Source organism: Octopus sinensis, unplaced genomic scaffold (assembly GCF_006345805.1).
Source record: "Octopus sinensis unplaced genomic scaffold, ASM634580v1 Contig09176, whole genome shotgun sequence".
NCBI classification, from domain to species: domain Eukaryota; kingdom Metazoa; phylum Mollusca; class Cephalopoda; order Octopoda; family Octopodidae; genus Octopus; species Octopus sinensis.
In genome coordinates this window covers 7,501-32,157 of record NW_021831663.1, presented here as the reverse complement: position 1 = coordinate 32,157, position 24,657 = coordinate 7,501, and the positions used below count along the sequence as shown (strand labels likewise).

The 24,657-nt window shown below is 33.9% G+C and overlaps 1 pseudogene; it reads left to right on the top strand.

Annotated features, from left to right (window-relative positions):
• Positions 1-259: 259 nt before the first annotated feature.
• Positions 260-19,639, top strand: LOC118761127 (annotated as a pseudogene).
• The last annotated feature ends 5,018 nt before the right edge of the window (positions 19,640-24,657 follow it).

Genomic DNA, 24,657 nt, shown 5'->3' with positions numbered 1-24,657 from the left:
TTGCTGAAAGAAGTCTTTTGTCTGCTCGTGATTCTTTATAATTATCTATATTTGATATTTCATCCAATCTTATTTTAAACGAATACTTTCATCTTATAATCTATAGTGACATTTCATTGATCCACGTTGAAATACAATGAGGAATCAAGTATATACTCATCTCTATCTAGTGTCTGTAATGCTAAAATATATAACAATATCTGGCATACTGAGTCATCTATAAGATACCATACAACTCTCTTATAATAGCAATTCATAGCCAACGTTTTTTTTTATTATTTCAGAATGTTCCAGCGGTTATTTTGGTCGCAATTGTACAAAGAAATGTCATTGTCACGCAACATGTAACCACATAAATGGATCGTGTTCAGGATTGTGTCATGCAGGATACACCGGGTACAACTGCCAAGAAGGTTATTTCCAATACTTTTTATTCCACGATTTCAAAATTCTCTACATTTGATTTAGTGTTTCTTAGCGTAAATCAACTTTCTTATTTATCATCAAAGACTACTTCAATGTTAACTCATGAGTTATGCTTTAAGATCCAGATAATAAAAAAGCGTGTCTTGATATCTCACATATATTTGTAGAAGAGAACTCTTACAGCCATAACTTTTATTGTGTGGAGTTAATAATATCTAACCTATTGGTTGTATTAATATTTTCAGAATGTGAAGCTGGTAGATTTGGTTAGTAATTGTGACGGACATGTCATTGTATTGACGAGAGGAAAACTGCAACAGAACAAATGGAAACTGCTCAGAGGATGTTCTGCTGGATATAGAGGCTACAATTGTCAACAAAGTATGATATAGAACTACGATACCTTTCATAAAATTATGTTTAAACCTCTGCATCTGATTCTTATTCTAACTTTCCTTTCACTTAATTAACGTGGTAATGAAGACGCAGACTAACCAGTTTATTTTATTTTCCAAACTTACATTCATTAAATACTTCGTGAATTCATATGAGATATATTGAGATGTATGGGTTGTAAGCGCTTTTATGAATGGTGTATATATGTATGGATATGTATTTGTCCATACACATATATATGTATTTATACAACATACATACATATATGTGTATATATATATATATATATAATATATATATATATATATATATATATATATATATGTATGTATGTATGTGTGTGTGTATACATATATATATATATATATGTATTTATGCTTTTATATATATATGTATTATATATATATATATATATATATATATATATATATATATATATATATATATATATATATATATATATATATATATACATGTAATATACACTTGCGGCCAAAATGTTCAGAACAGCATTGTTTTCGTCAGAAAAGTGAGTATAAGTTTTTATCCAATTTGAATATTCTATAATTTTCACAGACAATAAATACGATATTATGTGTTATTGTCTGAGATTTTGGGTGTTTGTGTAATTTGAGAAGATACTCGGGTGCGAAACTTATTGACCAGTTGTGGTGCGTCTTTCGATGCAGAAGCGTCTTATTAGATGATTTAAAAAGAGGACTGGGTTTAGAGTTCAAAACGGTTGTGAGTGAATGTGAGCGCGCGTGGTGTGTATATATATATATGATTGTATTTGTGTGTGTTGGTTTTTTCTATTGGACTTAGAGTTTAGTGTGTAGTGTGTATGGTGTCTGTGTATATGTGTGGTTTATATTTAGCAGGATGGTGCGTGTATATGTGTGAACGTTTGTGCGTGTGTATGTGTGATTTGTATTTGTCAGGGTACTGTGTGTGCGCATGTGTGTATGGTTTTTTGCATGTATGTGTGCGTCTGTGTGTGTTCGAGTGTATGTTTGTGTGTGTTGTGTTGGTGGTGATGTTATGTGCGTGTACGTGAATATGATGGTCTCTGTCTGAGTATGTTTGTGTTGTTATACTTGTCCGCCTGTGTGTATGTGTGTGTCTGTGCAACCGTATGAGTGTGTGAAGGTGCATATGTATGTGTGTGTGTGTGTTTGAGTGTGTTGTATTTTCAGGGGTTCTATGTGTGTCCGTGTGTGGGTGTGTTTGGTTTATGTATTTTCGGGCGTGCATTACACGAAATAGATAAAAAAGGAGATACAAATATTACAGGCATCACCCCCACACACACACTAACTAAACATAGATGCTCATAGGATATACACATGCCTAAATGAAGACACATACAATAGAAATACAATATGGCTGACGGTTAGTATGGAGAGACACACAAAAAAGAAAGAAGAAAGCAAAGGACCACTGATGCGGATACAGGAGTGTGACGAAAGAACTCTGGCCGAAATAACATTAAGATGAATGTAAAAAATAAATAACGTTGAAGCATAGTAACACCAAATATATAATGCGTGTGTTTTATTGGCTAAACTGGCAAAATGGGAATTCCTAAATACAACAATATATACATATGTATATATATATGTATATATATATATTCCCTCATATAAATATATATATATCATATATACGTATATATATATATATATATATAATATATATATATATATATAGATATATATAATATTATATATATCTTATATGTATATTACGTTCCTAATTGAAATGAAATTTTAAAACGGGGATTAGTGTATATGTGATTGTTGTACAAAACACACAGACACATGTTCGTACTTACATATACATACAATACACAACATACATATATCGTATATGTATGTGTATATAATATTATATATATATATATACATATATATACATATATACTTTCATTTGTTATATACATACGTACATATATATATATATATAATTGAAATTTACAGAATCTATCTATCTATACATATATGTTATATAATATTATATATATATAATATATATTATATATATATATATATTAATTAGAGATAAAACCACTATTAGGCAAATCATACAATGAAAAACTTAAGCCAATACATAAGATTAATTATTTATATTATTTAAATATATCGAAATTATTAAAAAAGATAATTAATATATATATATATATATATATATATATATATATATATAACATTATTGGTGAATTGAAGAGAAATGGAGCTGAACGCAGATTGAACAGAAATCGTTGTATTTCATTCTACACGTGTTTCGAAGGCACAAATTACCAAAATCCGATTGAATAATGGGACCATATTGTGTCTTCTCTTCAGGAAGAAAAAAGGAAATCCGTTGGAAAAACAAAACAGAACAGAGGCAGAGCAAAAAAAACAATCGAACTGTGCTCCTAAGAGCCCATGGCGAAACTGTTTATCAGTGTATGTTGAGAACCGGTGGCTGAAGATTCAACAGGTCAGGCATCGGTCAAACATGTGGGTGAGGGTGTATAGATGTTCTTTGTGACCGAGAATAAAGTTCTGACTATTTAAAGAATATTGGATGTTTTATAAGGGGCGAGAAAAAATCTACTTAGAGACGTGTGTGTGTGTGTATACTGTTCTATATATGTGTGTGTTGGCGTAGGGGTAGAAAACATTTTTGTGTACGTGTGTGCGTTTGATCGTTCGGCTGTCAGTGGCTACTGCGTGATAACCGTTGGGTGGCAGAAAGAAAAAAAATAAAGAAATTATATATATATTTTATGTTTTATGTGTGTGTGTGTGTGTTCATCTAAGCCTACCTTGACAAGGAAACCCCCCGCTGTGAAAAAACAAGCCCCGTTGTCTTACAGGAGTAATTTCCCTTGCAGTGGTTAATTGTAGATATCTTAAAATCTATTTCAGAATTTGTTACCAAGGGCTATGGGTGCCGGTCTTATTTATAAACGCTATTTAAAGGCCAGATAAGTGTAACGCCGCCAATGGGGGCATCGAAAAGCCGACTGTAAGAGCCCGTTTACCATCCGGCCTCTGGCAAACAAAATATGGAAGAGTTCGGAGACACAAAGGTTGCACTGTCTTCTGCCCCTATCAAATGGGAGGGCCACCGACAAAATTGACCATTCCAGCCTATAGCTTAAGTTCGCATCCTTCAGTCGCCATATTAGCTTACTGAGTCCCGTGGTCTGGCGCTTGTTCACGTCCCGAAAAGTTGCGTAATGGTGGTTGGAGACACGCAAAGACAATCTTGAGGATGATGCCCCTATATAAGTGAAGGCATCTGAGTCCGGTGTAAACCTTGCATTGGTAGACGGCGTTTTGATCTTGGAGTTCGCCGACGTAAATCTTACTCTGCTAGGATTGGTTTCTGAAATTAGAACTGCGTTCCTGTCACTATATTCGTTCCGAGACCTGCAGCCGCTTACTACTCTATTTTCCACTACGTCACTATTAACTATAGGAATAACCCTGATTCTCCACTATCTATCAGAGTGCTGTCATTGCTACTGCCCGTGGTACTGCTATTGCGGGAAATGATGCTGGGGATGATAAAGGGGCTCTCTACCCTACTCCCATTGTTACCATCAACCACAACACCCCTATTTATAACTATACCCCTAGTGGGTACTCCCTGGCTGGAGCTGAGATTATGTGTCACTGTACTGGCTCTCATATCATTATTACTACTATAATTATTCCTACTGAGCATTAAACCGGGAGCGGAAGAGGCTGTGCCTCCGGAAAAAGGTGATAGGGTCTTAGTAAGTAGCCTATTATTATGGGAGGCGATTATCTGGCGAGGAGGTTTTTAGTGTTGGAGAAAGCTATCCTAACTTTATGTGAGTTAACCGTGGAGTAATATTTGGAATTTTGGGGAAGTTATTGGCGATGGCTTGTCTAAACATGAGGGGGAGGTTAGTTCTAATCTGCTTACCAAAGGGGATTACAAACCATATATGCTTATTCCTATCAGTGTGATGGGTCGGGACGCCAGCTCTCGCATTTGGGTGGGTGATTCTCGGATGAATAACGGGTCTTGGGTTAGTGTAAGACCTCCCGGACCGATAATTATCCTTGTTCGCTAAATTAAATGCGGGAGCGACTACCCCGGTATCCGCCGCGCTCCCGTCTTACTTTTAAAATGTTAATGTTATTATATACGGCCCTATCCTGATGACCGAATGATGGCATCGGAAGGGCCGGATCAATATAAATTACCTTCTGCCTATAACCGGCCTTGGATAGTGCGGCGTTATAAAAATCCGCTTTCTGCATAAAAATATCGGCACTGGCGGACAGGCCAGACAATCTTAGAGAGATGTTTTTAACCAAATTGTCTGTTACGGTTTTGGCATGATTTGAGAAGACACTGACATACTTCAAATTAGTGGAAGGCTTATGGTAAGGGCAGTATGAGTCGCTATTAAGGTTAAGTGTAACGTCTAGGAAATTAGCCTTGTGAGTTCGTTATCAAAAAACTATACTCATGCCATTCTATTAAAAAACCTAGCTAACCTGCTCTTAGTTTTCTGCACTATTCTGTTCGTGGTGTTTTGCAGGTAAAACAGACAATCGTCACGATACAGGCCGCCCGCGATTTCCGGGAATTGATCGGACAATTCGTAGAGAAGAATATATTCCGACCAAATCGGCTATCTGCGCACTATCCGAACTACCCATAGGCACATCAAATTCATTGGGAGTATCCTTACGGATCCACAGCTTATTATCAAACTTAATAAACGATTTCCTGGCAACTAAAATGATATCTATCTCTTCTCTGGTGAGGCCTGCCTTGTTGTGAGCATGCCAGAGGGCCTTATTTAGCACACTAGGGTTAATCGAGGGGTAGAAGCTGGCGATATCAAACTGAATGAACCTAGTACGGTTCTTATTGGGGATGGAAGAGAACCACTTCACTACCTGCGAGGAGTTGGCCAGAGGCTGAGCTTCAGCTTGTTTACTAAACTAGGGATATATTTATCTAAAATGTACTTACTGATTATCCCGATATCAGATCTAGCAGGGCATATGAGTTTAGCGCTGGGTTGGTGTGGAAGTTGGGTTTATGGTCCTTCACTATAAATCTGGGTTGCTTGGGGCTAAGCGGCTGAGTTCTCATTTGAATTCGGTGTTTAAATATTTATCCTTAATTTCCAAGTTTACCTTCCTCAGGGTACTCCAATTGGTTTTTCTATAATTTTCTTGATCTCTTTACCGAGTAAATCTAGGTACTGCTTAATGGGCATCTTGTATGTGTTCCTGGTCTTGTCGGACTGGACAGGACTCCGTCCGTTCTATTAATGTCCTTGGTAATTTTATCTAGGTATCTGAGGTGGGCATTCTCCTGGGTGACTTCCTGAACTTAATCTTTCTAACTATGTCCCACAAGTCGTCCTCAAACTTCTTCAGTCTTGGGTTCGGTGGCGGCGTATCCAATGTTTTAAAAAGCCGGCCGTATTCGGACGATGCAGTTGTCCGGTTCGATTTTAGATCTTCGTTCTCGTGGAAGAAAATGAGCCATCTTATCCGGTTTATGAATGCGTTGGTTTTACAAACCAACTCCTTAAGGAAGGCATCTTTGGGTGGTATAGGAATATCCTTAAGGGACGCATCAATCTCGAACAACTCCATTATTGGCGTCGGTTAAAGTAGCAGTTTCTGACGAAGCGGTATGTATTATGTGAAATAGAAAGATGAATAATCTTGTCGTAGATTAATCAAAAGTTTAACCGATACCTTAGTGCTGTTCACTGCTGTGATTTTTGCTACTAAGGTATCGGTTAAACTTTTGATTAATCTACGACAAGATTATTCATCTTTCTATTTCACATAATATATATATATATATATATATTGGAAGGTTTGGAGATGATGTACGGGTATTATGTATTAGAAGAAATGAGGTAATCAGAAGATCGGATAGTTTATATTTATAGATATTTATTTATATATTACATTTTTATATATATATATATATCATATCACTTAAATCATTAGCGCTTTTTCCCACTCTAGTGGGGTTCATGAATGTGTATGTGTGTATGTATATGTGTGAGGGCGCGTGGCTTAGTGGTTAGGGCATTCGGCTCATGATCGTAAGGTTGTGAGTTCGATTCCCGGCGACGCGTTGTGTCCTTGAGCAAAACACTTTATTTCACGTTGCTCCAGTCCACTCAGCTGGCAAAAATGAGTTGTACTTGTATTTCAAAGGGTCAGCCTTGTCACTCTCTGTGTCACGCTGATTATCCCCGAGAACTACGTTAAGGGTACACGTGTCTGTGGAATGCTCAGCCATTTGCACGTTAATTTCACGGCAAGCTGTTCCGTTTATCGTATCAGCTGGGACCCTCGTCGTCGTAATCGGCGGAGTCTTTTTTTTATGTATGTGTATATATATATATATATATATATAATATATAATCAAACTAAGCTTATAGAACAAACAAATGCAAGGTCATCCGCATAACAATTCATAATTCGAACATTTAATCATAGAATATACATATAAACATCCAGCAAGATGGAACATAATTCATCTGTACAAGCATATAAGCATATAAGCGAGAAAAATAATTTTCACCTTAAAACCTATAGAAACCCTCCGTCCAACCCAGCTCTTGCCAAGTTTGAACAGGACCTGATGAACTTAATTAAGCGTTTGAAATTTTCAAAATACACCAATCCCTTCCAGAAGCTGCTATCTCAGAAGATATCGTCCATAAAATCATCTCCTGACCTACATGTCATGTCTGATAAAACCGGGAATATTTACTCTGTACCACCAAATTTGTATAACGACTTGATATTGAAGGAACTAAACTCAGGCTATAAACATGCAAGAAAAAATGCTATAAATAAGATTAATGCTAACCATTTGGAAATAATCTCTGGTTTGGGCCTGCTTGATAGAACCCAACCTTATGCTCCAAATACTCCCCATGCTTTATTGAAGGACCATAAGTCTGATTTTTTATCTAATCCTTCGATTAGATTGCTGTGTCCGACAAAGTCTGATTTGGCAGAATCAGCAAACTTATTATCGATGGTATTATCCCAATTGTGAGGGAAAAGGTCCAACCTCCCTTATGGAGAGAAACTGAGGATGTGATACTTTGGTTGACTCTCTCAAAGAAACCTAAGCTCAATTTCATACAATTCGACATTTCGAATTACTATAGCTCTATAAGCCCTATCTTGTTAAACAAAGCCTTAATATTTGCAAGAAGGTTTGTAGAGATACCTAAGTCGGATATAGGGGTAATTTTGGCGGCAAGAGAAACACTTATCTCCTATAACGAGAGTGACTGGCAGAGAGCCGACCCAACAAATTCTTTGATACAACCATGGAGTCATCAGACTCTGCACAGGTTACAGACCTAGTTGGCCTATATCTACTCTCGGGAATTATGAAAAGCTTCCCTAATCTTACTGGTGGATTATATAGGGATGATGCCCTCTTTGCCGTGCTGGGCCTCTCTAAGACGGAATTAAACAGATTAAAGAAGTCGCTGAGAAGCTTCTTGAGGGATTTTTTAAATCTTAACATCATCTTCGACATTAACTCTAGGGTGGTAAACTTTTTGGATGTTACCTTGAGTCTAAATACCGGTCTCTATTATCCCTTTCGTAAGCCTAATAAATCAATATATTAATGTATCATCCAATCCCCCAAAATCCACAATAGACAGCATCATTACTGCGATTTCAACTAGAATATCTAATTTATCTGCGAATGAAAAGATTTTTGAACAGCATGCACCGGTGTATAATAATACCCTAAGTTTAAGTGGTTTCAAATCTAAAATATTTTATATCCTTAATACTAGACTCAAAAACAAAATGGCTGGTTTGCCAATTAAGCACGTTACAAATACTATAAATAAATGCAGAGAACCCCCCAACTGCAATAATAACAGGCCTTTGAATAGTAATATGTTTAGAAATACTCGCAATAGGTAATAGGTACAGGTATAAGAAAATTAGTAATTTTGATAAGGAGTTAAACAAAACGGGAGGTTCACGATCTAGAATAAGGGAAGTTGTTTGGTTCGCTCCCCCTTTCTCCCTTAGAGAAAGGAATTTAGCAAAAAGGTTTTTTAGAATTCATAAGGAGAACTTCCCAAAGAATCATAAATACTATAGCATCTGCAACAAGTCAACGATAAAATTCTCTTACTCTGTAATGCCTAACTTTGCTTCCATCATTGCTTCAATCAATAGAAGCAAGCTTGCTGGGTGGAATAGCGGAAAAAGTTCCTTTGAGGATGACCCAGGAACTGCGTATGATAATCTTGTAACGCCTAATGCCAATGCTACATGCAGTCTGCCTTTACCGGGTATATCGAACCCATGTAATAAGGGAAGATTTAATGGAATGAAGGAGGGAAACCCGTCTGGAACTGGAGATACAATAAGTGAAGGTAACAATAGGAATAAAACTAGGAAAGGCCCCGGAAAGACATCTAACTGTAGAAAACCCGAATTATGTCCTTTAGATGGTTTCTGTCTAGTTACCAACATTATATATAAATGTATAGTGAAGGACGAAGATAAGCTAAATAAATTTTATATAGGTAGCACGATAGACTTTTAGGCGAGATATAGATCACATATGAGCCCCTTTGCTAACGACAAATACTGTAACTCAACTACACTTCCATCCGATATACACAACTTGAAGAAAAATAATAAGAATTATCATCTAGAATGGTCCATTATTTCTAAAACCCCAAATTTCAAGAGAAATATTAACAAGTTTAAGCTATGCAAAAGGGAATCACTTACCATCCTTAGGTGTTATGGACCGCACATTCTGAATAAATTTACGGACGTGATTCACTTTTGCATCCATAAATTTTCTTCTACATTCTTAAAAGTCTATAGAAATAAGTTGTAGAAAATAAAAAATAAATAATTTAGCTTTTACAGGATTTGAAACCACGGAGGCTCAATTTAATTCAATTTAATTCAATTTAATTCAATTTAATTTAATTGAACTTAATTTATTTCAATACACCCATTTTTTTTACCGCCTTATTTCTCTCCTGCTTTAAAAGAAAATTTTTTTTACTGCTTTAATTCTTTCTTTTGAGCTTATCCGAGCATGAATGCTTCAATAGGAAAGCACAGAACATTGTTCTAGCCTGGTACGCGATGATGCCTGTCTTTCTTTATTTTTCCCCTGACGAAGGAGGTACCATCTTGATGCACCCTAGTGCTTTAAACATAATAATACACCCATGAAATGGCCATAGGAATTAAGTAAATATGATTTCCTCTTTTTTAACTATAAGGCTTCTTACTTGAATAATAATTTTATAATATTTCTTAACGATGAACTTTTATTTTATTTACACGATATATATCATATGTTTTTTATATGCCTCCTATATATATATATATATATATATATATATAATATATATATATATATATATTATATATTTTTATATACCTATATATTTTTATATATTACTTTATATTATATTTTTATTTTCTAGGTGTTGTAATGTTTTTAAAAAAAATTTTTTTTCTCAATCGCTAAAGTATTAACTCTAAACCGTGATGAACTTTTTTCTCGCACCTTCTTATATGCTTATATGCTTGTACAGATGAATTATGTTCCATCTTGCGGGATGTTTATATGTATATTCTATGATTAAATGTTCGAATTATGAATTGTTATGCGGATGACCTTGCATTTGTTTGTTCTATAAGCTTAGTTTGATCATATTAACATCAAAACTTATATTTTCACTATAATATTCCCTACAGTAACTTTAATACTGCCCAAAGTAGAAATACAATGCTATATTAAATAAATATTTAACCATATCCGGTCTTTGTAACTCTAAAAGTAATTACAGTATCTGGTATATAAAGTGAAATATACTTTATCATAAAACTCTTGTAATAGCAAGTCATTGTAACATCTTTTTTTATTTCGGAATGTCCCAATGGTAGCCTTGGTCACAATTGCAATGAGTCCTGTCATTGTTCCGTAGCATGTAACCGCATAAACGGATCGTGCCAGGTGAATGCGATAATGGATACACCGGATTCAAATGCCAAAAAGGTTATTTTTAATACACTTTCCCCAATTATTCAAAATTCTCTATATTTGATTTAGTGTTTCTAAACGTAGTTAACTTTTTCTTTATCATAAGATACTATGATAATCACAGCAAAAATCTTCTTTCTTAGCAACGGGCATACTGTAGAAGGAACATCATTGATATCTCAGTTAAATCTGTTATTGCAATCATGGCCTTTATTATATGTAGCTAATAATATATAATTCAATTTGCTTATATTAATATTTTCAGAATGTGAAGTTGGTAGATTTGGGCGAAATTGTAAACGAACATGTCATTGTATCGACAACGAAAGCTGCAACAGAGTAAATGGATCATGTGAAGGTGGATGTTCTGATGGATATTTAGGCGTCGATTGTCAAGAAGGTATAATTTAAATCTATATTATATTTTGTAAAAAATATGTTTCCATCACCACATATATTTCTTTACGAGATGCATAAAGCAAGGGAAGCAGATATTAGTATATAAGTGATGGGTATATTTCAAGTAGTATACCGATAAAGTACGTTCGATGTCTATAGCTACCTGACGTCATCAACGGTAATTATACAATTGTCGCTGGATCTTCTTCAGGAATTTATCAGTGTACGTTGAAAATAAAACAAATCACAGAGGCGGAAAATGGAAAACAATTTCTGCATCTATCTCACTCGGGTGCGAAACTTCCGTGCAGATGCGTCTAATTAGATGATGTAAAAAGAGGACTGGTTTTAGAATTCAAAACGTTGTGAGTGAATGTGTGCGTGTGTGTGTGTGTGTGTGTGTGTATATGTGCTTGTGTTTGTGTGTGTTGGTTTTTTTTATTGGACTTAGAGTTTAGTGTGTAGTGTGTATGGGTCTGTGTATATGTGTGTCGTTTATATTTAGCAGGATGGTGCGTGTATATGTGTGAACGCTTGTGCGTGTGTATGTGTGATTTGTTTGTCAGGGTACTGTGTGTGCGCATGTGTGTATGTATTATTTTTCATGTATGTGTGCGTCTGTGTGTGTTCGAGTGTATGTTTGTGTGTGTTGTGTTGGTGGTGATGTTATGTGCGTGTACGTGAATATGTGTGTCTCTGTCAGAGTATGTTTGTGTTGTATACTTGTCCGCATGTGTGTATGTGTGTGTCTGTGCAACCGTATGAGTGTGTGGAAGGTGCATATGTATGTGTGTGTGTGTTGTTTGAGTGTGTTGTTTTCAGGGGTTCTATGTGTGTCCGTGTGTGGGTGTGGTTTATGTATTTTTCGGGCGTGCATTACACGAACATATATAAAAAGGAGATACAAATATTACAGGCATCACCCCCACACACACACTAACTAAACATAGACGCTCATAGAGATATACGCATGCCTACATGAAGACACATACAATAGAAATACAATATGGCTGACGGTTAGTATTGAGAGACACACAAAAAAGAAAGAAGAAAGCAAAGGACCACTGATGCGGTTACAGGAGTGTGACGAAAGAACTCTGGCCGAAATAAGATTAAGATGAATGTAAAGAATAAATAACGCTGAAGCCATAGTAATACCAAATATATAATGCGTGTGTTTTTATTGGCTAAACTGGAAAAATTGGAATTCCTAAATACAACAATATATACATATGTATATATATATGTATATATATATATTCCCTCATATAAAAATATATATTATCATATCTATATATATATATATATATATATATATATCTTATTATATATACGTTCCTAATTGAAATGAAATTTTAAAACGGGGGATTAGTGTATATGTGGTTTGTGTAGTACAAAACCACAGACAACATGTTCGTACTTATATACATACACACACATACATATATCTGTATATGTATGGGTATATATATATATATTATATATATATATATATATATATATATATTATATATAAATTAGAGATTAAAAACCACTATTAGGCAAATCATACAATGAAAAACTTAAGCCAATACATAAGATTAATTATTTAATTATTTAAATATATATCGAAATTATTAAAAAAAGATAATTAATATATATATATATATATATATGAAAAAACAAGTCAAAAATAGAAAATGGTAAAATAATTTTATAGTGAACATTTCAGTACCGGTTTCGGTCATTTTGAGACCTTTTCAACTGTAACGATTAAATTATTAAATTTAGAAAAATAGAAGAAAAGTTTTTTTAAAGGAATATTTCTATAGTAGTGTTCAGATATAAGTAGCATTCTGCATTTCTCTGACTCCCTTGTTTGCACTTGTGTGTTGGAGGTCGTTGTGAGTTCTTGGTAGGGTAGTAGTAGAAGGCTGATGAGGTAAGGGGGTGGGAGAATCTGGGAATGCCCTGATGGTCGTATTTTGAATCGGGAATATATATATAATATATATATAATATACTATATATATATTGGAAGGTTTGGAGATGATGTACGGGTATTATGTATTAGAAGAAATGTGGTAATCAGAAGATCGGATGGTTTATATTTATAGATATTTATTTATATATTACATTTTTATATATATATATATATCATATCACTTAAATCATTAGCGCTTTTTCCACTCTAGTGGGTTCATGTATGTGTATGTGTGTATGTATGTGTATATATATATATATATATATATATATATATATATACATTATATAATATATATATATATATAATATATAATATATAATATATATATATATAATATAATCAAACTAGGTTATAGAACAAACAAATGCAAGGTCATCCGCATAACAATTCATAATTCGAACATTTAATCATAGAATATACATATAAACATCCCGCAAGATGGAACATAATTCATCTGTACAAGCATATAAGCTTAAAACCTATAGAAACCCTCCGTCCAACCCAGCTCTTGCCAAGTTTGAACAGGACCTGATGAACTTAATTAAGCGTTTGAAATTTTCAAAATACACCAATCCCTTCCAGAAGCTGCTATCTCAGAAGATATCGTCCATGAAATCATCTCCTGACCTACATGTATTGTCTGATAAAACCGGGAATATTTACTCTGTACCACCAAATTTGTATAACGACTTGATATTGAAGGAACTAAACTCAGGCTATAAACAAGCAGTAAAAATGCTATAAATAAGATTAATACTAACCATTGGAAATAATCTCTGGTTTGGGCCTGCTTGATAGAACCAACCTTATGCTCCAAATACTCCCCATGCTTTATTGAAGGACCATAGTCTGATTTTTATCTAATCCTTCGATTAGATTGATATGTCCGACAAAGTCTGATTTGGGCAGAATCAGCAAACTTATTATCGATGGTATTATCCCAATTGTGAGGGAAAAGGTCCAACCTCCCTTATGGAAAGGAACTGAGGATGTGATACTTTGGTTTTGACTCTCTCAAAGAAACCTAAGCTCAATTTCATACAATTCGACATTTCGAATTACTATAGCTCTATAAGCCCTATCTTGTTAAACAAAGCCTTAATATTTGCAAGAAGGTTTGTAGATATACCTAAGTCGGATATAGGGGTAATTTTGGCGGCAAGAGAAACACTTATCTCCTATAACGAGAGTGACTGGCAGAGAGCCGACCCAACAAATTTTTTGATACAACCATGGAGTCATCAGACTCTGCACAGGTTACAGACCTAGTTGGCCTATATCTCTCTCGGGAATTAAGAAAAGCTTCCCTAATCTTACTGGTGGATTATAAGGGATGATGCCCTCTTTGCCGTGCTGGGCCTCTCTAAGACGGAAAAACAGATTAAAGAAGTCGCTGAGAAGCTTCTTGAGGGATTTTTTAAATCTTAACATCATCTTCGACATTAACTCTAGGGTGGTAAACTTTTTGGATGTTACCTTGAGTCTAAATACCGGTCTCTATTATCCCTTCCTAAGCCTAATAAATCAATATATAATGTATCATCCAACCCCCAAATCCACAATAGACCGCATCATTACTGCGATTTCAACTAGAATATCTAACTTATCTGCGAATGAAAAGATTTTTGAACAGCATGCACCGGTGGTATAATAATACCCTAAGTTTAAGTTGTTTCAAATCTAAAATATTTATATCCTTAATACTAGACTCAAAAACAAAATGGCTGGTTTGCCAATTAAGCACATTACAAATACTATAAATAATGCAGAGAACCCCCCCCAACTGCAATAATAACAGGCCTTTGAATAGTAATATGTTTAGGGATACTCGCAATAGGTAATAGGTACAGGTATAAGAAAATTAGTAATTTTGATAAGGAGTTAAACAAAACGGGAGGTTCACGGTCTAGAATAAGGGAAGTGTTTGGTTCGCCCCCCTTTTCCCTTAGAGAAAGGAATTTAGCAAAAAGGTTTTTTAGAATTCATAAGGAGAACTTCCCAAAGAATCAAAATACTATAGCATCTGCAACAAGTCAACGATAAAATTCTCTTACTCTGTAATGCCTAACTTTGCTTCCATCATTGCTTCAATCAATAGAAGCAAGCTTGCTGGGTGGAATAGCGGAAAAAGTTCCTTTGAGGATGACACAGGAACTGCGTATGATAATCTTGTAACGCCTAATGCCAATGCTACAAGCAGTCTGCCTTTACCGGGTATATCGAACCCATGTAATAAGGGAAGATTTGATGGAATGAAGGTGGGAACCCGTCTGGAACTGGAGATACAATAAGTAAAGGTAACAATAGGAATAAACTAGGAAAGGCCCGGAAAGACATCTAACTGTAGAAAACCCGAATTATGTCCTTTAGATGGTTCTGTCTAGTTACCAACATTATATATAAATGTATAGTGAAGGACGAAGATAAGCTAAATAAATTTTATATAGGTAGCACGATAGACTTTAAGGCGAGATATAGATCACATATGAGCCCCTTTGCTAACGACAAATACTGTAACTCAACTAACTTGCATCCGATATACACAACTTGAAGAAAAATAATAAGAATTATCATCTAGAATGGTCCATTATTTCTAAAACCCCAAATTTCAAGAGAAATATTAACAAGTTTAAGCTATGCAAAAGGGAATCACTTACCATCCTTAGGTGTTATGGACCGCACGTTCTGAATAAATTTACGGACGTGATTCCCTTTTGCATCCATAAATTTTCTTCTACATTCTTAAAGTCTATAGAAATAAGTTGTAGAAAATAAAAATAAATAATTTAGCTTTTACAGGATTTGAAACCACGGAGGATCAATTAATTCAATTAATTCAATTTAATTTAATTGAACTTAATTTAATTTAATACACCCATTTTTTAAGTCTATAGGAATAAAATAAGTTGTAGAAAATAAATAATTTAGCTTTTACAGGTTTTAAACCACGGAGGCTCAATTTAATTCAATTTAATTCAATTTAATTCAATTTAATTTAATTGAACTTAATTTATTTCAATACACCCATTTTTTTTACCGCCTTATTTCTCTACTGCTTTAAAAGAAAATTTTTTTTACTGCTTTAATTCTTTCTTTTGGGCTTATCCGAGCATGAATGCTTCAATAGGAAAGCACAGAACATTGTTCTAGCCTGGTACGCGATGATGTCTGTCTTCTTTATTTTTCCCCTGACGAAGGAGGTATTATCTTGATGCACCCTAGTGCTTTAAACATAAAATACACCCATGAAATGGCCATAGGAATTAAGTAAATATGATTTCCTCTTTTTTAACTATAAGGCTTCTCTTACTTGAATAATAATTTTATAATATTTCTTAACGATGAACTTTATTTTTATTTACACGATATATATCATATATTTTATATGCCTCCTATATATATATATATATATATATATATATTTTATATATTTTATATACCTATATATTTTATATATTACTTTATATATATTTTTATTTTCTAGGTGTTGTAATGTTTTTAAAAAAATTTTTTTTTCTGAATCGCTAAAGTATTAACTCTAAACCGTGATGAACTTTTTTCTCGCACCTTCTTATATGCTTATATGCTTGTACAGATGAATTATGTTCCATCTTGCGGGGGTTTATATGTATATTCTATGATTAAATGTTCGATCGAATAGAATTGTTTATGCGGATGACCTTGCATTTTTGTTTGTTTATAACCTTCGTTTGATATATTGTCTCTTTCAATAGAGCACTTCTATAGCAGTCGTATTAATCTTTCTGTTCCTGACAAGAAACAATCACTGTATTATGATATATATATATATATATATATATATATATATATATATATATATATATTTACTATATATATGTATATATATATATATATATATATATTGAAATGGATAAATGAATTATCTTGTTACGGATTATTCAAATGATAACCGATACCTGGGTAGCAAAAATCACAACGAAACATCACGGTTGAGGTTACGACCATGGGTCTCAAACCGTGCCTTAGTGCGGAAATTGAAGTTTTATATATTTAGTGTAGGAAGAAATGGAGCTGAACGAAGATTTACAAAATTCCTTTTTATTATTTTCTACATATGTTTCAAAGGCTGCAAAGTCCCTAATTCGGATTGAATAAGGGACCATTTTGCAGCCTTCTCTTCAGGAAAATCCAGGAACTTAATTCTCCAGCAAGATGCACATCAAACTTTTCGACAAACGCTCACGAGGAACCCATGGGATAAATGGCACAAAACTGTCTCTCAGTATGCGTTGACGCCATTTATCCCATGGGCTCCTCGTGAGCGTTTGTTGAAAAGCTTGCTGTGCATCTTGTTGGAGAATTAAGTTCCTGGATTTTCCTGAAGAGAAGGCTGCAAAATGGTCTCCTTATTCAATCCGAATTAGGGACTTTGCAGCCTTTGAAACATATGTAGAAAATAATAAAAAGGAATTTTGTTAAATCTTCGTTCAGCTCCATTTCTTCCTACACTAAAATATATATATATATATATATATATATAAATAGGGAAAGAGAGAGAGGAAGGGGAAGAGAGATAGAGGAGAAAGATCGTGTGAATGATGTGTGAGTGCATGTGTGTATGTGTGTGTGTGTGTGTGTGTGTGTGTGTGTGAAACCCCACTAGAATGATGAGAAAGCGCTAATGATCTAAGTGATATGTAATATATATAAAAAAGTAATATATAAAATATATTGTAAATATAAACCATCCGATCTTCTGATTAACTCATTTCTTCTAATATATATATATAAACTTAGATAAACTTAGATATGTTTCGACCAAAGATTGGTCCAGGCCATGTCTAACTTAATAGCACCACCTGATAGGATTATTCGAATCCTGTTTAAGTCAAGTTTTGTTCCAGTCACGTTTTGTTCAAGTAGTGAGTTCTTGTTGGGTGAGTTGTATCCAGTTTGTTCAAGTAGTGAGTTCTTGTTGGGTGAGTTGTATCCAATTATGAGTGGCTTATCTGGTATTCTTTGAAGGAATCTATCCAGACTCTGTTTAAAGTTGATGGGATCCTTTTCCTCTTTGATCTCCCTCGGGACAATGTTAAATAGCGCAGGGCCTGTTGAGGAAAAGAAATCATGTTGCAGTGCATGTATGTTGTGATCTTGAATTGGGCAGGGGACGTATAGCCCGTGGTCCAAGTCTTGGGTGAACCTGAAGCTAATGTTTAGGTCGTTTGTGCAAAGTTGGCGGTATATTTTCCACATTGTACAAATGATGTACCGCTCACGGCGATGATGGACTCACCCGTTGTTGAACACCAAGTGAGGGTTCCACAATGTCTTAGCAAACAACTACGCAGATGATTATAGTCATCAAATGTTTGTCTTACGCATAAGTTACACACCTCCATCAAATCGACATTATTTGTAAAGGTGCAACGACAAATGATCGCTGAGCAACGTGAAATGGATTACTTTGCTTATGAAGACAACGTAACGCCCGGTCTGGGAATCGAACCCACGACCTCGCAATTGTGAGTGAAATGAAACCACTTAACCAGAGCCATGCGTGTTCACACATCCACTCACAGACACAGACACACACTAACACTCATATATACATATATATACATACAAATGTATATATATATATATATATATATATATACGTGGGTGCTGTGTACTTATGTACATATACATGTAAGTAAGTATTGTATGCATGGATGGATAGGTATCCATACAACTGTGAATAAATGTATTTCAGTGACTTAACGTGGCATGTGTGTGCATCTGCATTTCTGCACATGCAAAATCACGTAGGGGCATAATTGCTTGTATATACATATATATAGGCGGAATACTCCGGATTCATTTCTAACAATACTTTATTTCAGAATGTTCCAGTGGTAGCTTTGGTCACATTGCATAAAGGATTGTCATTGTTCCCTAACATGTGACCACGTACATGGATCATGTCCAGGTGATTGTGATGCAGGATACAGCGGATCCAGCTGTCAAGAAGGTAATTTCTTCTATACTTTATTCCAGAATTATTAAATTAATTTTTATATTTCATTTAATGTGTCTCTACCTGTTCAATCTTGTTTTATGATAACATATTACGTTAAGCGAACAAATGTTTAATGTTTATTATTTAGGCATACAATATCTTAATTATATTCTGAAGTAGAAAGTATTATAGATATAACTTTTATTATATTCAGTAAATGATATCTAATATAATTGTTTATACCAATATTTTCAGAATGTGAAGGAGATAAATTTGGTGTAAATTGTATAGATATATGTCACTGTGTTGACAACAAAAAGTGCGACAGACGAAATGGAACATGTCCAAATGGGTGTGCTGCTGGATATGAAGTGATAATTGTCAACAAGGTATAATTTAAGTCTATATTATATTTTTAAAAATATGTCTCAACCTGTGGATTCGTTTCTTTCTAAATATTTCCTGTTATTTTAATAATGTGCGAGTGGAAAGATGAGAACTCCCAAACGTCATATTATTTTATACGTATATACATACATACATATATATATATATATATATATATATATATATATATATATATATATATATACATATATTATATATATATATATATATATATGTATATATGTCCCATATTTTGATGTCCTCAGTTTAATATGCGTGCATAGTAACATAAGTCAAACAATTTTAAATATGAATTACTCCTTCGATAATTATTCTAATTGAAGAGGTAGTTCGTATCTGTCAATATTGCACACCTTTCACATATTGGTTTATGATTGTGATAGATTGTGTGACATTTATACGAAAGATAAATGTGATGCCATACTATTCATGCCTTACTCATTCCCAGAATATGTGCCTGTGGAATGATATAAATATATTTCGCCAGTAAAAGCAGGGTATGGTCATATTATACATTACAGTTTTAACTACATAATTCACTGTTTTGATATATCTCACAACAATATTTATGTATATTAATAATGCTTTAAATATGAAACTGAAATTATGTTAGAGATTATGCTGCTAGACTGGGAATAAAAGCAGAAACCAAATGTAGAACCGATACCTAACTGATAAACACATGTTTTGTAAAGAAAGATGGTATATATAGCAAATTATCAACAATTGTGTTTGTTTTTCTTTCATTATATAGCATATTAATTAATAATCTACATCGTAGACTACTGCCATAAATAACCTAAATATTACATTTTTGTAAATCCCACCGACATACATAACCATTGTTAGAGGCTGGAAAATGGTGATAGTTAACTGAAATTATTTTCATATTATACGGTACATCTCTTGTATTATTTAGGAGGATTAACATATGCTGCAATATCAACATCCTAGACTGATTTGTATTTCACTCATGGCATTATTACTCTAAAATGACTAGTTATCTTTAGATATCAGCGTTTACTAATAAGAGGAAAGCCAAAAAATGACTGATCTACGCGAAGGCTGTATGGCTTTGATGCAATACAATATTCGTGTGGACGAGTCCATAAGCTGACCAAGATACTCAAATGGAATAACATCAATGAGGCTTATTTTTCAAAAAGTCCCCCCTGCATTCCATACATTTCTTCAATCGAGTTGCAGTGCTTGGATCCCATTGCTGAAGAGGCTTTCAACCCTTAGTTAAAAAATATCGACAGCGGTATGACATCATCGCCATTGCGATCCTAGTTCCCAGCCAAGTGTTTTTTCAGTTGGGGAAACAGACATTTGTCAGGTGGGACCAAATCAGGAAAGTAGGGTAAGTGATCAACTAGTTCAAAGACAGTCACACACAGCAGCCATTAAAATCAAGGACTTCTATGCTGGAGAATTGAGCTGATGAAGCAAAGCCACTTTCATTAGTTTTCCTAGACATTTGGTGTGGATAGCCTTTCGCAACTGCCTCAGTAAATTGGAATAGTACTCCAGACCTCCAGACCTTGCGTTAACATCAACACACACCCTCACCCGCTAAATTCAACTGCCCACTTTTGCAATGTTGTTAAACCTGGAATGACATGCCCTAATGTAGCAACCATGTCAGCATGAATGTCCTCCGGGCCTAAACCTTTTTTTTGTAGGTATTTGATAACAGCACGACGCTGATTGTGGTACTTTTTGTAGAGAAGTTGCTGCTAGTTACATTTGAAGTCTTCTTTGAACAATCAAATGTCAGTTTACAATGCAAATATTAGTAAAATGTGCTGAAATTCATTCATGTAGCATTTCATAGCTCTAGCCTCATTCCTTCATAGTTAACCAATGAATCTTTCGGCCAACCCTCCTACGTTGTTTTTTGCTGGTGTCATTGGTTTCATACGAATGTTGTTGTAACCATGCTTCTGTATTTATTATACATTTTACATTTCACTGATATAGTTAACAAAATGAGTTTAATCCAAGTATCTGGAAAATATTTATTTCCATCTAAATAATTTATTTGTCCATTTTTCATACGAGATAGATTATATTTCTTTATCTTAAGATGCAATGAAATTGATGGACAAGAATAACTTTACTTCGTTGTGGCAGATCTTACCGTCTATATAAGACTATAAAATTATCCTTATAGCAATTCGTCTGTAACCACTTCGATTTCAGAGTGTTCCATGATAGATTTGGTCTTGGATGCAATGTGTCATGTCGTTGTTCTGAAAAGTGTAACAACATTAACGGCTCCTGTCCAGGTACATGTGATGAAGGATATACCACGGATTCAACTGCCAAAAAGGTTATTTTCAATACATTTTATACGCATGAATTATTGATTTTTTTTTAATATTATTAAATCAGCGTATTTACCTTCCTTCTTTATAATAAAACTGATTGAGTTTTAATAAAGAGTTATTTCAAAATTCTTATATTGAGTAAAGATGTATGTTTTGATACCTCATTATATTTCTAATGCAGAAAATGAGTATAGTCATCATTTTTTAAGAGTACGGAAGTAAAAGCCATCTTATGTATTTTGTCTTCGTTGTGATATTTTCAGTGGTTAAGTAGCTCAGTTTGCTACAGATTATATGGAAACATGCCTCTTTATCAACAATGCGATGGACAAAACTTTATCAAATGGATTTTATTAATAGAAATTGAGCTGCACTGATATAAAGCTGAATATATTTTCTAAATATTCATTCATGGATCAATCCGTAACTTTTAATTAAAGTGGGACATGATACCACAAAACACGTTTTGTAATATAATATTAAGTTAAACGAGGTGGATTGGAGAGGTAATATACAACCCGAGTGAATTGATAGGTGGTCTGTGATAACGACTGTATAAATGTCTTATTTATAATGTTACTATCAAGAGGAAAAGAATGAAGACCACAAATTATGTGAACCTGAAATTAACAGGTGTATTAATGAGAATTAATAGTGTCATAGATAACTTATTTCTCTAATTGATTCTTTGATTCTTCGATATATAAGGAGTTTGATATATTATGAAGACAATATATACCAGATTATTAGTAGGAATGAATGTGTAATGTGAGGCATTTCATGTAGTTCTCAGTTACGCTACATCTTTCTAAGAACATCTCACCGAAATGCCAAATGGCCAGCTCATAAGATTCCCCTGTTATAGTTTCTAAGCAACATTAGCCTGTTTTCACTAAGAATGCACGTGGGAAGTAGTGTCAAGTTATTGATTCTTTTTTCGTACAGCCTCTACTTATACTAAAGTTATCGTTTTTACTCTGCCTCATTAAAGATGTTTGGTAGTTTCTAGTCAGAAGTAATTTCTGATATGTCAGTATTCAATCCCCCATCCATCGTAGCTTTATATCCTACGCTTCTCAGCTTCATTTTTGATCTTATTTTCACACAGTTTTGTTCTGCTAAATCTTGTCGTGTATTGGTTGCGCTGCACACAATTCTATTCCTAACATATCAATGTGATATTATCTAATTTATAATTTGATTTTATGTTGCAATGGTTTCTGTTGTAACATTGTCATGCTCTCCTTTGCAACATTCGCGTATCTCGGCGTCGGTTTTTGTATATTTGGCATCCATAAAGACTGAAAATTAGTGGGGGAAGGGTGCGATCCGTACCTCTATGAATGAGAGCTGCAATAAGTGTTTGAATCTGAGAAGGGTATATATTGAATAAAATCATAATTAACATATTCTCCTCTATCTTCTTTTACTTAAAACCATGAACTTTTCAACACCCATTCATGTGTGTATATATATGCATATACTATAAATAATAATAATAATTTCGGCAAAAGAGACCGATAGAATAGTACAAAGAATAAGGTGATTGTTTTCGACCAAATGTGGTGCTCCAGCATGGCCGCAATCAAAATGACTGAAACCAGGTGAAGAGTGTATATGTGTATATATATATATATATATATATATATATATATAATATTATATCGTATATATATATATATATATATATATATACATATACATATATACATACATACATACATACATACATATATACATATGTGTTTAAGTAACCAATGCATTTTCTCATTTTCCAGAGAAATCAGCCCAAAGTACCCTGGTGTTTGTGTTAGTTCCATTGCTCTTGTTCATATTACTAATCATAGGACTGGTGACTGCAATTGGTATTGGTATGTGGATATTTTTTATAACCTTTTTTTACTTTCAAAAGTAATTAATGGAGTTAAATGACCATTATAGTTTTAGTTAGTGTCCTTACTATGTGCCATTTTCGGTTATTGTGATATAAGAATATGTCATAATTCATAATTTATATAATCTAATACATATAAATATGCAATATCCTTTCCTAATTACCATGTGTACTGATTTACTATTACTGCTTACGAGAATATTAAATTCAATAACTGCCTGTTATTATGCTAAATTCTGAATTAATGTTAGAAGTAAGAACTGTTGCATTACTTAAGAATTTTATATTAACATATTAAAAACTATTTTTATAATTTTCGTGGGATGTGAAAGCAAATTTCGCCTGTGTGTGTTCGTGTGTTTAATGGTGCGTGGTGTGTGTATGGTATGTATGTACGTAAGTAGGTAGATACCTACATATATTACTAATAATTATGCATTGTTATTTTTGGCACCGTAATATAACTGACAAACAATAGGTGTAGCTAGTTGGAACCGACTCCAAAAATAAAATATATTATTTAACATTTATTTTATCAACTTAGCAGCGATAAATTTGGTAACTGAATGCATTCTGAACGTAAAGGATGAAAATAATGACCACAAGGCAGTAAGGCCACTCTACGTAATCTAATAATGTTTAAAATAACAGTATTTCACATAGGTTCAGAATTTAATCCCTATAAGATGGAGAAATAATATTCTCATATGGCAATAATATTTCCCTCGCAAAACTTTGTGATATAAATAAAGGAAAACTAACCTATAAGTAAGAATGT